The 17,558-nt window shown below is 40.0% G+C and overlaps 1 long non-coding RNA gene across 1 annotated transcript in view; it reads left to right on the forward strand.

The window, feature by feature from the left end:
• The first annotated feature begins 1,128 nt into the window (after nucleotides 1–1,128).
• LOC109499942 overlaps nucleotides 1,129–17,558 on the forward strand; it is a 73,697-nt gene continuing 57,267 nt past the window's right edge. The window contains exon 1 of the long non-coding RNA XR_002157530.2: nucleotides 1,129–1,316. This is a non-coding gene — a long non-coding RNA (uncharacterized LOC109499942). The remainder of the gene's footprint in view (nucleotides 1,317–17,558) is intronic.

The following is a 17,558-nucleotide window of genomic DNA, read 5'->3' on the forward strand; positions in this document are numbered from 1 at the left end:
GGGCCAGCACTCCTGCCATCCTCCTCTAATTGCCCAGGTATGGAGCGTTTTAACGGTTTGATCACACAGTTCTGATTTGCTCTGTCCTGAAAGAGATCGTACTTCGTTTGTGATCTCGTGAATTCTAAAAACCAAAATCCCTCATACAAAGTCGCCTGGTGTTAATTCTGCATTAAAATCTGTGACTGGGGGGCACAGATTCCATGCCTCCAAGTAAGTTTCTCAAGGCTTTCTCCATTCATCAGTGCAAAGGTGCTTCCATACCTGTAGGTCCCATGTCCCCTGGGCGGTCACTGGCACTGGTGACAAGACACTGTACTATCTAACAGAGCCAGCATGTCACACTGTGTCATAACTGACTGTTCACACAACCAAGCTGACATGTGATCACTCCTCACCACTTTGCCTCCTATGCCAGCTAGCTAATCATTTCCATGCTGAAAAACTGAAGCAACAGAGAAGGAATAGATAAATGTGCCTTCTGTTGTCCCGTTACTCCAAGTCTGGTTACCACCACCGACCACCACTGCTCTTAGATCCTGGGACAGCAGCACTGGACACGCCAGGCAAGGCTCCAGGGAGTCAGTTTGTAACATCTGTGTTACCATCTCTTTAAAATGGACAAGGTAGGGGCGCCTGGGTGGCTCGGTCGGTTAAGCGTCCGACTTCAGCTCAGGTCATGATCTCACGGTCCATGAGTTCGAGCCCCGCGTCGGGCTCTGTGCTGACCGCTCGGAGCCTGGAGCCTGCTCTGGATTCTGTGTCTCCCTCTCTCTCTGCCCCTCCCCTGTCATGCTCTGTCTCTCTCTGTCTCAAAAATAAATAAACATTAAAAAAAATTTTTTAATAAAAAAAATAGAATAAAATGGACAAGGTAAATGTCGCTTTATTAAATTCTGACAACCCTCAGGCAAAGTGAATACAATTCAAGGTGACATTTACTGTCAAGGAAATCTTGCCCTTTCTAGGAGAGTGGTTTCTCAACACTCTGTGCATATTGGAATCACCTGGAGAGCTATTTTTAAAAACACACTGAGAGGTTATGATCTAATTGGCCTGAGATAGGATGGTTCTAATGAGCTACCACAGTTAAGAACTACCACCCTAAGTGGGTAAATAGAAGCCGCCAGATTCTTAAAAACCCAGGGAGGAACTCTCAGCATTTCAGTGATGACCTCTGTAACCAAGAGTACACAAATAAAGAACGATAAAGTAAATGAAGCTCCATTAGCACTGAAAACCAGTGAGGTGAGGAAGATCCATTCTACGGTTAGAAGGTCTTAATCACAACTGTGTCATGTCTACAGTTATTTTTGGTAAGTGAAACAGTAAAAATGCTATGTTGTTAGTAGCTTTAATTGGGCTTTGTTTCTTCTGATGATGCTTCTGGTAACTTCACTTTGACTTTGTGAGTTTACCTTTTCCAAATTGACTTTCATAGGAGTAAAACTCTGAGTTAGTTCTTTGCCTAAAGCCCTACTTTGATGTGTTTAAGGTAGGGGAAAAAATCCTTTTAAATGAATTTCAAGGCTATGTCAAAAGCAGTTTAAAAGTTAGAAAAATATTGTTATAAAATTGCCAAAGTCAATATTTTTTTGAAATTTCACTGCAGCACATTGGACAGTTGAAAGTACTACTCGGTCTATATTTTATGGTTCTTTGCTATTGGCTATCCACCTAGTCCTCTCAGACACCTTTGGGGGAGCTGCACTGCTCTGTTTTTGCCATTTCTATACCCATTCTCTGAGGTTCATTGCTAAGAGGTGAAGTCTGATTGCTTACATACACTCGTGTCTTTACGTTCACCTACTCACACACAAACCCACAGGGCTGTCCACCTAGAAGACAGACGCCATTGCCCAGTCTTGGCAGCCACCAAGTTTTCCCACGGGGAAGGGTTTGTATGGAGCCATCTGCACTCAGCCCTCTCATCCTTCTCAGTACTGTGGAAATAAACGAGCACTAGCCAAATAAGGAAACCAAAGACTATTTATTCTGAACTTGCTGTAGCAAGGGAGTCACCATTATTACTTGTGTTTGGGTATAGACTCAAAGGCAGGCAGAGGAGTTGGAAATTTCCAGGTTAAGAAAAAAGGAGGGCTTCAAGTGTACCCTGATTGGAAGCTGTTGGCACAAGGAAGCTGCAGGTGGTCTAACTAGAAGTGCTGTGTGATTGGTTAGGAATACACATTTGGCTTTCTCTTGTTGGTCATAAACTGGACATGGGAAAAAACAGGGAAGGTGTCAGTTATTAATCAAGTTCTGGCTATTTGGGGCCAATTGCTACAGAGCTCATTATTTACCTTCTTGAATTGTCACTAGAGATAGAAATCTGGCTTCCTTCAAGTCTGAGTTATAGCTGGCTGTCTTCCTGGCTTGTTTATTGTAGATGAGGGGTTGATTTCCTGAGCAGGTTGTTGCTGGTTGTTGAGCAAAGTTCTATATTTATATATGGTCTGGCCATTGTCCCTTTAGATATTCAGTCTCTCAGAACTAACAGAATATGGGTTATGGGGGCTGTTTAATCCTCTGCTTTCCAGTCTGTCCCACACCCTGACTTCAGTGATTAGCCACAAATACACTGATAATTTTACCCATTAAATATAACTTAAATTTATAATGCAGAACACCTACGAAAAAGTACAGAAGGATACTATTAGCTACTCCTTTTATTATGATATCATATTTTTGAGTAATCCTAAAGTTTGGTTTAAAAGATAGGAAAGGGTTGAAAAGCAGAAGCTGTCCTATGACAGGCCTTTCTTTACTTGGTTTGAACCATGCATAGTGGGAGCTAAAGACCTGTTTAATAATTACTTGGAAATAAGGAGGAAGTAGCTATGGAAAAATCAAGGTACCTGAGCAGTGAATTCCTGATTTCTCTGGATGCAAATCAGCAAAAAATCTCTGGCAGCTCTTCATCGAGAGCTCTTCATGCTCCCATTCTGCGTTCTCTCTTTCTGGCTTCTGGAAGCACCATTTACCTGTTGATGACAAAGCTAAAGCTACAGTGGGCAGCCCAGGCCCCATACAAGGGGAGTATCTCACACCATATGACTTGATTACCCCTCCAGTTCAGCTCAAGAGGTTTGTAGCTGATAAGAACATGGGTGAATACATATTTAAAAAGTAAATTTCCGTCCAATTTCTTTTTTTAGAACATCTGAATATTGTAACAAATATCATGCCAATTAGTTTCAGGCAAATAAAAGTGCTTATTATGCTGAGATTTAGATTTCAATTGTACTTGAGATCAATTTAACCAGAGAATGGTAGCCACCAGCAGTACTAAACTCAAGGATAAATGTTAAAATACATCCTTTGGATTAATTTGCACAATAACATGATGCAGACATTATTCTCATTTTGTAGATGAGAAGATTGTATGCCCCAGAAAGATCCAAGGGAACACAGCAAACAAATTACACAGCTTTTATTTCATGTACCAGGAATCCTTGGTCCCAGTTACTCTTGTTGCATTAGTTTTCCAGAGAAACAACCAATAAGGAACCAGGAAAGCTGGGGGTGTAATTCAGTAGAAGTCCAAAGGGCCAAGAACCAGGAGCACCAATGTCCATGGCAGGAGAGGATGAATGTCCCAACTCAAACAGAGAACACATTTGCCCTTCCTCTTCCTTTTTGTTTCCTTCAGGCCCTCAGTGGAGTGCATCAATGCCTACTCACAAGGTGAAAGTGATCTCTATCCAGTTCATTAAGTCAAATGCTATCTCTTCTAGAAACACCCTCACAGACATCCCCATGAATAATGTTTTACCAGATATCTGGATATCCCACAGTCCAACCTGGTTAACACGTAAAATTAACCATCACGCATGTCCTGTGAGAGGAGATATTTAAAGATGCTCCTAGGTCATTTTCACAGAAGAACCAAGGACATGTGTGGTATAGAGTCATAAAGACAGCTTCATCCCTCAGAGGCCAATGCTTTGTATACCCAGGAGCCCTTTCTTATGCTTTGTAGCAAACCATCCTTGTTCCCCCAAAGTGATAACACAAATTGCATTGTAATAATATAAGCATATATAATAAATTCCTTCTACACAAGCTTGCAGATCACATCCTGCCTCAGGGAGCAAAGTCTTGGTATGTTTATCAATGCTTCTGCCAAAACTGTCACTTAGGATTCAACAGTGCCACATTCTCCACGTTCGTTTCAACTTTATGGTTAATTTAAAATCACTTTTTGCTTTGGTTATTTTCAGTTCTCTCTAGCCAGCTTATCAGTTTGATGGTTATATATGTTTATGATGGTATCAGTATGAGATAGGGAATTTTTATTTTCGTAGCAGTTGACAGAAGGCCTCATCATAAGAAGAAGAGATCCACCAATGCTCAGAAAATCATTTGAAACTCCTGGTTGAGTAGAAGCTAAGACCTTGGAGGCACTAAATGTAAAAATTTTCCTGCCAGAGGCAAGGAGGGGAAATTGCATCAGACAGGGAATAAGAAGCTAGACAAAGGCAGAAAAAGAGATAAAGCCCACAGTTGTTTATAACTTCTTATAACTTTCCTATAACACTCCAAGACTAAGCTAATAAAATTCTTATTGTGATCAGAACTTTTGTGGACCCTGATGAAGAGCCTGTACTTTCAGTCTAGGTCTATAAGAGGAAGAACCAAGATAGAAAGTTAGAGTTTTAACCATGTATTCTGATGCTTTAACATCTGGGGTTTTGCTGACCCTCCCAGAGTTGGCCAAGTCCTAGGGATAGTAAGCCACTCAGGAGCAAGCTCTTCAAATGCAAACCAAGCAATGCAAAGCCCACACCTCCAACCCCCTCCTTCATTGGCCTCACACTCTGGGCCACTATCCACCTGCTTCAACCACCCCAGACAATGAGAGACCGCTCCTATGCCCCAGAGCCTGATGAAATTGTTCATCTTGCCAGTTCCAAGCCTGCTTACCCTGCCTTGCCTGGTCCTTCTCACAGAAATCACAGTAAAGGCTCTTGCTCACATTCCCTCTGCCACCTCTGTCTCATGCTGACCCTCATGCTTCCCCGTGTGGCCCCCCAAAGCTTGGCATGACTCCTCCTCTTGGAAACTGTAACTACTTTTTCAATGGCAATCACCTTCTGATCTGTTGACCTTATTCTACCCCAACTTTTCCATTAATGTACTATGTCTTATAACACTAGTGGAAAAAGTCCAGAGGAAACCACAAGGAAGAAATATGTCAGAAGTTACTGACATGGTGATAATTGCTCTGAATTTTCAGACACTGAGCTGGGGCTAAGCCAAAATTACTTTAGTCTCTGAGGGGCAGGAAGGCCTCCCTCCTGCTTCAGAAGGATATGACTTTGCTTTACCCTCAGCATCACCCACCTCCCTCCTCCTTTTACCTGGTATGAATTAGCAATTCAATAAATCAACCCTTAACTGTTTTCTCTCATGACACCAGGGATTCTCATAGATGTGTGAGAATCACATAGTAGGGAATAATCTGAAAAGTACCTATTTTTAGCTCTGAATGAAAGCAAGAGTCTCCAAACCTATGTCTCTGGTCAAGTTTGGTGTGAACTGAGTAGTAAGTAAAGAATAAAACATTCTTCTTTTCAGGGAAATTTCTCTTTCAAGTAATGAGGACACACTTGACAAAACAAACATACATGAGAGGAAGGGAAGAAACATGAAAAACCTATGTGAAAAAAATTCATCCTTTCAGATGACCTTTGGATACGTAGCTAACCTCAATGTTTAGGTTGTTAGAAATTCCCTTTAAGCATATCCTGAAGCTTTAAAAAGATGTAAACACTAAGATTTAATATTATGTGTATGGTCAATCCAGAGCCCTAAAGTCACCTAGAAATATGGATAACTTAGGAGACAGATGTATATGATATAAATTATTTTTAATTTTAAAAAAATGTCTATTCATTTATTTTGAGAGAGAGAGGCTTGGGGGGTTGGCAGAGCAGAGCAGAGAGAGAGAGAGAGAGTGAGAGAGAGAGAGAGAGAGAACTCCCAAGTAGGCTCTATGCTCAGTGTGGAACCTGATGCAGGACTCGATCCCAAAGGCTGTGAGATCATGACTGCAGCCAATATCAAGAGTCAGATGCTTAACCAACTGAGTCACTCAGGTGCCCCGGAAATTATTTTTAATTTCTATTTAAAATAATGTATCAAATTGTGGGAAAATTATAATTATGCAGAATCTGTTCTTATTTCTATTCCAGTACAAAATAAGAATAAGCAATTCGAAGTCAGATATAAATTTTGGCCTCCAGAAGACAGAACCGGCAGCCACTTTGGACTGTACATGAGGATGCCACACTCAACACATGCACACAGTCTATTTTTTTTTATTTCAAAGATGTGAGCAGATTCCTTGTGACCAAGAAATTAAGCATGTATGTGAAGAACTAAAAATAATTATTAACTGTATTTAGGAAAATATATATATTTGTTGTTGTTCTTTATTAGGATAGTCTTTAATGGTAAGCCATTCTAGAAAATAAAAATAGTTTGGATTATTTCTACTCAGTAAGCCAAAATTTTCTGGGGCCATTTTGTGTGCAAACCATTTATGTAATTTAAGTAGTAAAAATTAAGATTTCATAAGTACTTGACCTAATTTTCAACAAAAGCCTCCATATATGCCAACTGAAGTAGTCCAAATGAGCTGAGCACTCTAGTATGTTCCTCTTTGTGTCCTCAGAACTGGCACAGTGTCTGTCATCTTGTAGGTTAAGCAGGGTTTTTTAATAAATGAATGGGGGTGCCTGGTGGCTCAGTCAGTTGAGCATCCAATTCTTGATTTTGGCTTGGCTGATGATCCAAGCAAGGGTCATGGGATAGAGCCCTGTGCCAGGCTCCATGCTGAGCATGGAGTCTGCTTGGTATTCTCTCATTCATTCTCTCTCTCTCTCTCTCTCTCTCTCTCTCTCTCTCTCTCTCTCTTTCCTTCCATCTCTATGCCCCTCTCCCTCACTCATGCTCTCTCTCTCACTCAAATAAAAAATTTTTAAAAAATTAGAAAAATAAGTAAAGGAAGCAGAATTAAGAATACAACTGTAATGATGGCCATTAAATGCTGACGATCCTCAGGAAGTGTGCACTAGATAAATTAACATCAATTTCTCTAAGTTTGATACATTAGAGATTACTGTGCACAAAAATCCACCCAAGCCACGTAGAATTCTGGTTTCTGTCCCTTGAAAGTCATAAAACATTACGTGGCAAAAGTATTGAACATTTCCAAGTAACATGCATCATGTTGTAGACTTCCTGCCTTTAAACACATTTATTTTTCTTTAAAAACTTAGCTTTATATTTGAGAGGCTGGCAGTAAATAAGGCTAAGCCTTCATAGGTAAAACAGAGAGTTATTTCAAAGGGATCTAGGACAATTCACAGAAAACATTCTCAGGCTACAAATACGAAACACCTCACTGGAAGGAAAGAGTCAGAAAGTCAAGTCTATATCTTAACAAGAATGAAGTTCCAAAGGTTCTGACACTTTGCAACCATGAAGAACTATTAATGATTCTCTGCCAGCCAAATCCCATCTGAGATAAGGGTACCCCACCTTCCTGACCTCCTTTGCCATTACAACTGTGAGGGTTCACTCATCTTCCTTTTTCAGTGAGGATTTGCTGGCACAGTATCTCCTGGCCTTCTCCTGGAAGATAAGTGGGTTTCAGGTGTATAGGGGGGAAAAAGAATCTCTTCTTCCCTCAAGTTCAGTGGCTGGGGCCTGTGAGTTAAATTAACAAAAGACAGACTAACAGTCTGACAGAAACAGTCTGATGGTCTAACAGAAAAGGCATACAAATTTTATCAATATTTAAAATTTTGTGTGCATGGAGACATCACAGAAAAGAAGTGAAAACCCAAAGGAGCTATTAGACTCATGGGCTTATATATCATTTTAACAAAGGGCAATGAAGACTGGAGACACGACTAGAAAAGAAAGAGGTTGGGGCTTCCAGGGCTGATAAGCTGTGGGAAGTGACTAGAAAATACATAGGAGGCCTAATCCCAAAAGGTTCATCACACAGACCAGTCTCAGTGCCAGCTCTTCATCTCCAGTGATAGGCTCCTCTCCCATCATCCTCGTGTGAGGTGGGGGGGGGGGGGTGGAGATTTATGCTGTCCTTTAAGACAGATGGGAGAGGGCAGAAAGCTCTTTCTGTGTTTGCTATTTCACAGTTGCCTTTAGTTCAAGATCATCAAATCTGCCAAAGTGGCATAATTTGGGATGGTATATTCTGGACCCCTTCCCAGGAATGGGTGAATAGTAACACATTCCGGGTGGGGGTTGCTCAAAAGTCATCTTCAGTTCTGTCTGAAATGTCCTTTGAGGCGCCCATTACAGGCAAGGCATCTTCAGAAACGAATCAAGTGGAAGCAGCCTGTGGAGGAGATGCTCAAGTAATGAAAGTCAACTGCTAAAGCAAAGAAATCTTACTGCAAATGCCAACATAACCAGGAAATTAAATGCTTTTTACAAAGCCAGTTAGGTCATATTCACCTAATGTCATTTTGTAGGTAATTTAAGCCAGAGTTCCTTGCTAGATCCCTCTGGATAGTTTAAATCTTGCTTTGGAGTTTTTTGGCCTCTAATATTTTGCTTCACTTTTCGTTGGTTTGTGTGCTTGATTTTGTCTTTGCATTTCATTTTATTTCTTGTGTTTGTACTTAACACTTGCCTTTGCTAGATTTAGATTTGTGAGATTAAAAAGATGAGAAATACCTTAAAAATATTAAATAGATTGGAGACAAAGGATGCTCTTTTTTCTTCCTCATGAAAAATGAATGGCACCTAAGGTAATCAATACAGTCAAAATAAATTATTATTAGGTCAAAGAATGATGAGTGAATTCTGAAAGGTGTCTACACCAACAAAAATATCATTGTAAAATAACAGATCCAGACTAGTGTCAACTCCCAACCCATAGAATGGAGAACATAAACTTTTGTCTAACAAGGTCTTCATGGAGGTCAACCAAGAAAATATTCTCAGTTTCCACAAGAGAATTCTGCAGCTCAGAAGTATTACATGACTAGCCCAAGGCCATATAATAAATATTGGCAGAGGCAGAACTAGAAAAAAACAAAGTTGGCTGGTTCCAAATCTCCTGTGTCTTTGATAATTGAAAGAGGGGGGGGGGGGAAAGTATTTGTTTTGTATTTGGTTTTACCTAAAAGAAGGAGCTTTTTTCTGGATATGGTTGGTAGAATTTTTAGACCACTTCCAACAATGATCTTTGTCATATTCTTCCCCTTTATTGGGCCATATTTCCCCTAGACTTCCAGAACTATGAAATGAAAAGGATAGAAATACACATTTATATGTTAGTCTTTATTAGCTGCTCCGTTGAAAATCTCAAAGGAATGTTGAATGTATGGAGGGAAAATGGGATATTATATATCTCAACTTTACTCACTTATTAAAACATTTATTTAAGAATTAACTGTAATTAATCTTCCTAATTCTGGCAACAAAATGTAAAAGATGATATTTCATTATTTGATATTGCATTATTTTTTAGTATGATATTACATTATTTTCTTAGTAATTTTCATCATGGCTGTGCCCCATGTTAAGGAGAAGACAGACAAACTAAGCTGAAGTTCAATCTAACAGAGACAAATGCAGCAAGCACAACCAAGAAAATCAGATCGAACAGGCTAAATTGCCTGATGAATGACTCACAAATGGTTCTGATTCCCTAATCTCCACAGCAAGCTTGCTGCTGGCGGACCCTTGAGGACGGCAAGCCCCGCCTGCTCAGAGACAGAATGAGTCACACTCTGCCTGGATTCTTGACTTTGTGGGGTTTGCAACCTCATTTTCCCAACAACTGAACTGCCAACCTTTATTTTCTCACTATGTTAATGAAATCCATGCTGCTTCCTGCTCACTAACGGACAGAAAATATTTTATTGCTTCTCTGGAAAAAACAACACAACACAAAATAACCGGCCATTAGAATTACGCAGAACTAATCGGGAAATTGTGTGGGGAAAGGGCAGGCTATAAAGCCGTGGATCCAAGTTCAGACATAAAGTGTGCCTCAGGCAGAAAGCCTGAAAAGCATCTTGCAGTAAAATACAATAAATTGGAGGGAGGGGGGTGCTGCCTTGTAAAAGTGATAGGTTTAGGGCTTCTTAAGAGTAAAAGTTGGCATGCCCATGACAACCCCAAAGCCTTAACAGGACATTAGGTGATCAATCATGACAAAAGTCAAGGTTTGTGCTCTGACTAGCCCCTGGCCACAGGTCCTCCAAAACCTGTGCTGGGATTACCTCCTTGAGAGGAATAGTAAATGCCCAGCGACCTGCAGCCTTCCCCATGGGCTCCTAGGAGGAAGAGTCTTGACGATTGAAAATTTTCACCAAAATAATGATCTTCATAGTCACAAGTAAAACAACATAAAGCATTTGAAAGCTTGGGGCATATTCAATTATCTTTAGGATCATAAGGTTAGACAATACGGCAAGCATCTTTGGTTGAAATATCTTTTACATTTTCTTTCCCATTATCTCTGCATCCAGTTGGTCATCCCTTTTACTAACTTGAAAGCCTAAATACCTCTGGAATCTATTCAGTACTTTCCATCATCTCTGCACAGCCATTGTCCTAGTCTGATCTACCATTAACTCTTACCTACGCCCTTAATTCGTCCCCTTGCTTTCATTCTGATACCCTCCTGTATGTGTTTGCAAAACCTGCCATGAAATCTCAGTGGCTTATAGACCAAGTCATTTGTATTTCTCACTCGAGACTGGGAGGCTGTCTTAGCTTAGGTCTGCTTGTGTCTCATCCTGGGATCAGTGGAGCATGGGCGTGCTGTCTCATGACTGATGCAGAGGCAAGAGGCCAAGACAAACCATGGACACTGAGCGCCTCGGGCCACATCACATCCACTAATATTCCTCTGACCAGTGCGCGTCACATTGCCAAGACTAAATAAACTCTAGCAGGTGTGTACAATTACTCCCCAGTCTAGTGGGAAGGGGTACAAAGTCACAAGGTAAAAAGAAAAGATCTGATCTTCCAACTGTGGAGGGAATGCAGAATTAGAAAAGATAATGCGGTATACCTTACTACCTATTAATCTATTCGCCACATCAAGTCTGAGAGGCCTTTTAAGTAAACAAATTTAAATAAACATGTCACTTCCCTTCCCATACTCTTTAATTGGCTGAATTACCATTGCAAAACAGTGTCCTTCAGGACCCTGCAGGAAAGCACCCTGCTTGCTGCTCCCGCCTAATCTCTTGCCATTTTCCTCCTCCTGTGCTCTAGCCATTCTGAACCTCTGCCCGGCAGGCCTCTCTCCCACCTCAGAATTTTCTCAAGTTATTCCCTCTGCCTGCCTGGAATAACTTTCTGCCCTTTCCCTCCATTGAAATGTATATCTGAAGGATGTCACTTCTTCTGAGAAATTTTCCCTGACCAGCAAGACTGGGTCAGGTCCCCTTATTAAACACTAATTCCTTCTAACTCTCTTTAACCACACTTATCCCAATTGAAATTAATGGATATTTTGTAATCTAATGACTGTCTCCCTTGCTAAAATGTAAGCTCCATGACTGTACAAATATTTTTTTAGTGTGTGTGTGTGGGGGGGTTATTTTCTTAGTTTCAGGGTTCTATCGTAATGAACACTCAAAACACATAGACGCACATACACATACACACACAAACACACACAGAGTTATATATATATTTCCATATGAAAAGCTCTATACTTTTTTCTTTAGTGATCTCCCCCACTCAGTTCTACCCCTTCAACACTTGTTTGTGTAGCAACCGGAAGAGCTTAGCATTGGGAGCCATGTGTTGAAATCTCGGCACAGCCGTTTAGTAGCTGTGTGGGTTAATGATTTAATCTTGCAGAGCATTTTCTCATCTATAAAATGGAGATGATAATTCCTACGTTGCAAGCATGAGGGATTTAAATGAGATGTGAAGGAGCAAACACTCAACCACTATTCCTTTCTCTCTTCCTGTTCTCTAGCCTAGTTACCATGCCTGAATATTCCAATGCACACCAGACGTTTCTACCCAGATTTGCTAACAGCTACACATACCTCTCAAGCCAAACCTAGCAACTTCCTATCGAAACTGACAAACTGTTCCATCTTGACTCCCTGTTTTGCTTAACTTTTCAACAATTTCAGTTTCAAAATCTGGAACTCATTGCCCCCTAAGCCCTTCTGTGCCTCTTATCTCCCCCAAAAGGCAGCCCACCAGCTCTCCTTGGCCTTTCCCAGCTTCTCCTTACTGACCCTGACTCTTCCCCTCCTGAGACCTCTCCTGGGCTCTGGTCACTACGATCCACGACCTCACAGGAACCACAGTCATTCACTTACAGTAGGTCTTGGATCACAAGTCTTCAATAAATAAAGTGCAGCAGCTGACAAAGCAGCATGACATGTCAAAGCATCACAATGACATTTTTACTTTTTAAAGTCTGTGTCAACAAATTCTAGACAGAATATAACAAAACATAGGTGGTAAGGTTACCAGGATATCTATTTTCTTTTTTATGTTTTTTTCTATATTACTTGGTTTTATATGATAAGAATGCATTATTTTTAGAAGTAATAAAAAATATTGTGTAAATCCAAATAACGACCCACAACAACTATTCTATGACTTTCTTTTCTTTTTTCTAAAAAATAAGAACCAAATACTTAATCTTGGCATTCAAGGTCTTTCATACTTTGGCTCTAGATTATTTTTCCAGCCTTGTCTCCTACCACTTTCCTTCATACTCGCCCATATTGTAATTAAATAATGCTCTTCATTTCCTTCTCCATGTGGAGTTGAAATGGTCACCCATCCCTATGCCTCTTTGGCAAGAGCCCTCAATTTTAACAAAGACATGCCAAATTCACTCTGTCTCATGCCTTCTATAATATTTTAATAAGCTCCCAAGCAAGAATAAGTTTATTTGGACTTCAACACTTGCGAGAAAATATAGCCTCAAGTATCTGCTCTGTAACTTTCATTAAGACCCCAGATCAGAAAAAAATTAACATTCACTGCCATCATGATCCCACCCATTAGGAATCAGGGTGTGACTAGGGTCTCTGGTAATAGCCTTGAAGCAGGAAATTGGTAGGTCTAATTCCACAATACATTATAAGTGGATATTTTACAAAATATGTCACAGCAATATGGGAAAGAAGATTCACATGGTAGCAACACCTACCTAAAACCCAATGTGAGTTCCCATTGATCTCTCTTCTTCTTCCACTGAAAACCTCTTCCCTAAAGACACCTCGTCTGTTGTCCATCTATTGAATTCTGCTGCCTTCAAAATCCTCTTTCTTCTTCTAAGAGTTAAATCAAGCTCACACTTACTTTGCTTGCTCTACTCAGTAAACCAAAAAGTCTGGTGCATAGCTGGCACTTGAGTGGCCTCAAAACCCCACCCAAAATAGAATTGTCAGAATATTCATCAAATACAACAAGGTTCTTCCTAGAGGAAAATTCTACTGCTAAGAAAATATGGCTTCTCCACACTAGTATGCACCCTTGGAAGATCAGTTTAAATGCCATGTCCTTCAGAAACTTCCTCTAATGCAACTAAATGTGTAGACTTTCTTATATCCAAACCCCTATGTAATGGGTTGAATAATACACCCTGCAAACTTATATTACGAGTTTTTACTGTGTAAACCACATTGAGGACTAGAGAAACCCTACTTGACAGGCAACTCCCAAAATATTACTCTTAGTTCTCTCTTGAAAAATATCAAATATGTGGGCAAAATTATACAGCAAGAGGTCATGGCCCTAACAAATGATGAAAACACACTGGCATTATGACTCATAGACACGAAGATTCTTCCCCACCCTTCTCAGTTCTTTAGATGTTATTACCCATTACATTTAAAGAAGACAAAAGGCAATTTTATTTCAAATGCCATGTTTATTTTTGGCTTAAAATTTACAAGCCTGCTTGTCATTGCAAAACAGTATAAAGCACTATGACACTGTTGTGAAGAATCAGAATCCTAAAATTGTTTTTATGATTTAAACAAGGTATTTTATCTGCAGTGATGTAATTCCATGTCAGAATTTTACTTCTGTACAGTTGGTGTCAGACTCAAGTAATTGGAACAAGGTATTCATGAGGCAAAACTGAGCAAAGAGCTCAGAGCAAGGGAATATTTTACTCTTCAAATTCACTGACAATAAATTGTCACACTCCTTAGTTCACTGCCAAAAAAAATTCCTAACACTGTAAACACTGATATCACAAAATATTCCCAAGGAACAGATGATAGAAGTCTATCCATTATGGTAATGGAGCTGAGCATAGGAAAATTGCTAAGGGAAATTGCATCTGGATAAGCTGTCCCAGATGGTGCCTTATTTGAAGCAGCCTGCCCTTCCTAGCACAAACTTATGGTCACAAGCCCTCCATCCCAGGGTGAGAGCATGTGTGGTATCATAGCGTTAGGGAAGTTTGCAAAGCCACATGGCCCTGTTTCTCTGCGGCTACCTCACATACCACATACTTCAGAACTCACCTGCCCTGACATGATCAATAATATCTAGGTGAAAGCTGATGGGAGTTGAAATGACTCCAGAAGCCTTCTAACCAGAGTTAATGTGAATTCCCCGTTATTCATACCATTGCAGAGGCCAGTACAACAAAAAGTACATACATTGGTAAATGCAATTATAGATTTCAACCCCCAAATCTGAGAACTCCCTCAATACCTTCAATCAGTTCTCCTTTGTGTTTCTGTAGGAATGAAGAGATTTCATGTCTTCAAGTCAAATGTCCCTAGCAGAAATCTGAGAAAAATTTGGTCTTGACTTTTTCAGCCATATAATAGGTTCTACAACTCGAATGATTTTTCTGAATAAAACAGATAAACTATTTTGTTAGGAATCATTTTATTTTTTTTTAATTTTTTTTCAACGTTTATTTATTTTTGGGACAGAGAGAGACAGAGCATGAACGGGGGAGAGGCAGAGAGAGAGGGAGACACAGAATCGGAAACAGGCTCCAGGCTCTGAGCCATCAGCCCAGAGCCCGACGCAGGGCTCGAACTCATGGACCGCGAGATCGTGACCTGGCTGAAGTCGGACGCTTAACCGACTGCGCCACCCAGGCGCCCCTGTTAGGAATCATTTTAAATGCACTGCTGAACTAGCACACACACAAAATAAGGAATCCAAAGATCCTAAAAATTAGGTATAATAGTGACTGTGGGAGATAAGTAAATACCAAGACTGGCTTTGCCCCAAGAATTTCTGCTAAACGATGGAAAGCTAAGCTTCTGATTTGTTAGCTTCTTGGTACATGAGGGACAGTAGTAAAAGTCTAGTGCCCACTGAATATGTGGAACCCATTAGGAGACCCATGGATTATACATAACCCATTATATATAAAGCAGGGGACCCTAATTACTCTAAAGGAGAAGGTAAGAATACTTGTCTGTCTTGATTATGACCCTGGATGAAGAGGAAAAAACCTACCCTGAGAACTTGAGAGCTCAACCTGGCCTTCAAATGGGTTTTGGCCCAAAGTGCTTTGTAGGCCAAAACTCTTAGTTTAGTTAAATTAAAAGTGAGTTTTGAGTTGGATGTGTCACACAAAAGAGAATGTCATAAATACAAGTAAGTCATCTTTTATGATATCAATTTCAACTCTGACCAAAGATGTGACACAGATATAGGCCAAGACAATAAATAGTTCACAGCACAAAAACCAAAGATTCACAAGAACAACCATAAGTGACCAACCATAGAACAGACTAAAAATAATGGCAGACATTAGAATTATCAAAGAATGCAAAATCACTGTGTTTAATATATTTAAATAATTTTTAAAAGATAACTAAACTTGGGGCGCCTGGGTGGCACAGTCGGTTAAGCGTCTGACTTCAGCCAGGTCACGATCTCGCGGTCCGTGAGTTCGAGCCCCGCGTCGGGCTCTGGGCTGATGGCTCGGAGCCTGGAGCCTGTTTCCGATTCTGCGTCTCCCTCTCTCTCTGCCTCTCCCCCGTTCATGCTCTGTCTCTCTCTGTCCCAAAAACAAATAAAAAACGTTGAAAAAAAAATTTTTTTTAAAAAAAGATAACTAAACTTGAAAGTGCAAGCAAAGAACAAGACATGATACAGAATGACCAGATGTGATGAAGAACCAAATAAGACTATATTTAGATAATATATCTAAAATAAACCCCCAAATTATAATTATATAAAAAAACAAATAAAAATGTAATAATTAAATTTGAAATTTAAGAGAGATTAAACAGCAGACGAGATGCACGTTCACTGAAAATCAGAGAACTGAAACACAGCTATGAAGAAATTAGATGCAAAATATGAAAGACAGATTGAAAGATATGGAGAACAGAGTGACAAGGGCTATAATAATGCCTGATTGGAAATTCAGAAAAGATAAGGAATTGGGAATAGATAATATTTGAAGATAAAAAGGCTGAGACTTTTTTAATATATACATTTTTTATTTTAGAGAGAGAGCATGCACACAATTGGGGGAGGAGTAGAGGGAGAAAGAGACAGAGAGAGAGAGACAGACAGAATTTCAAGCAGGCTCCATGCTTAGCACAGACACCCATACAGGGCTCGATCCCACAACCCTGGGATAATGATCTGAGCCAAAATCAAGAGTCTGACGTTCAACCAACTGACCCACCCAGGAACCTCAAAAAGGCTTAGAACTTTTCAGAAGTATTGAAAGATCTTCAGATCCAGGACCCTAGTACATCTCAAATAGGCTAAATAAAAACCAGTTGAATTTTAGACACATAATGAGGACACTGCAAAGTGACAAAAGTAAAATATATTTAAAATATTTTAAGGCATAAAAGCAAAAGGAAGATAACTGGAGTGATTGTTGACTACACATCAAAGAATGGAAACCAAAAGAATGCAAAAAAATAGACTGACGGAAAATCACTGCCAACCTAAATTTCCATACCAAACAAAAGTGTCTTTCAAGAACAAAGTGGGGTGCCTGGGTGGCTCAGTCGGTTGAGCGACTGACTTCAGCTCAGGTCATGATCTCACAGTGTGTGAGTTCGAGCCCCGCGTTGGGCTCTGTGCTGACAGCTCAGAGCCCGGGGCCTGCTTCGGATTCTGTGTCTCCCTCTTTCTCTGCCCCTCCCTCACTCATGCTCTGTCTCTCTCTGTCTCAGAAATAAATAAAAACATTTAAAAAAAAATTTTTAAAGAACGAAGAGGAAATAAAGACATTTTTAGACAAAAGAAAAAGTTAAGTGAGTTTACCACCAAAAGATCCCTATTACCATGGATTCTAAACAATGCATAAATTTCAAACAGAAATAAAGTGATTCCAGGTGGAAGATTTGACATACAAAAAGAATAGAGTGCAAAGACATTGATTAATATGTTAGTGAAAGTGACCAACCAGTAACTGTATAAAACTATGAAATTAATGGCCTGTTAATGGTGAAATGTAGGTGAAAACTAAAATACTCCCTAACAATAGCGTATATATTTCTACTCTGCTGTCCTACCCTTTGGGCAGGGCCCTGGCAACTAATCCTTCTATTCCAGCAAACATGTCCCCC

Source organism: Felis catus, chromosome B2 (assembly GCF_018350175.1).
Source record: "Felis catus isolate Fca126 chromosome B2, F.catus_Fca126_mat1.0, whole genome shotgun sequence".
NCBI lineage: Eukaryota > Metazoa > Chordata > Mammalia > Carnivora > Felidae > Felis > Felis catus.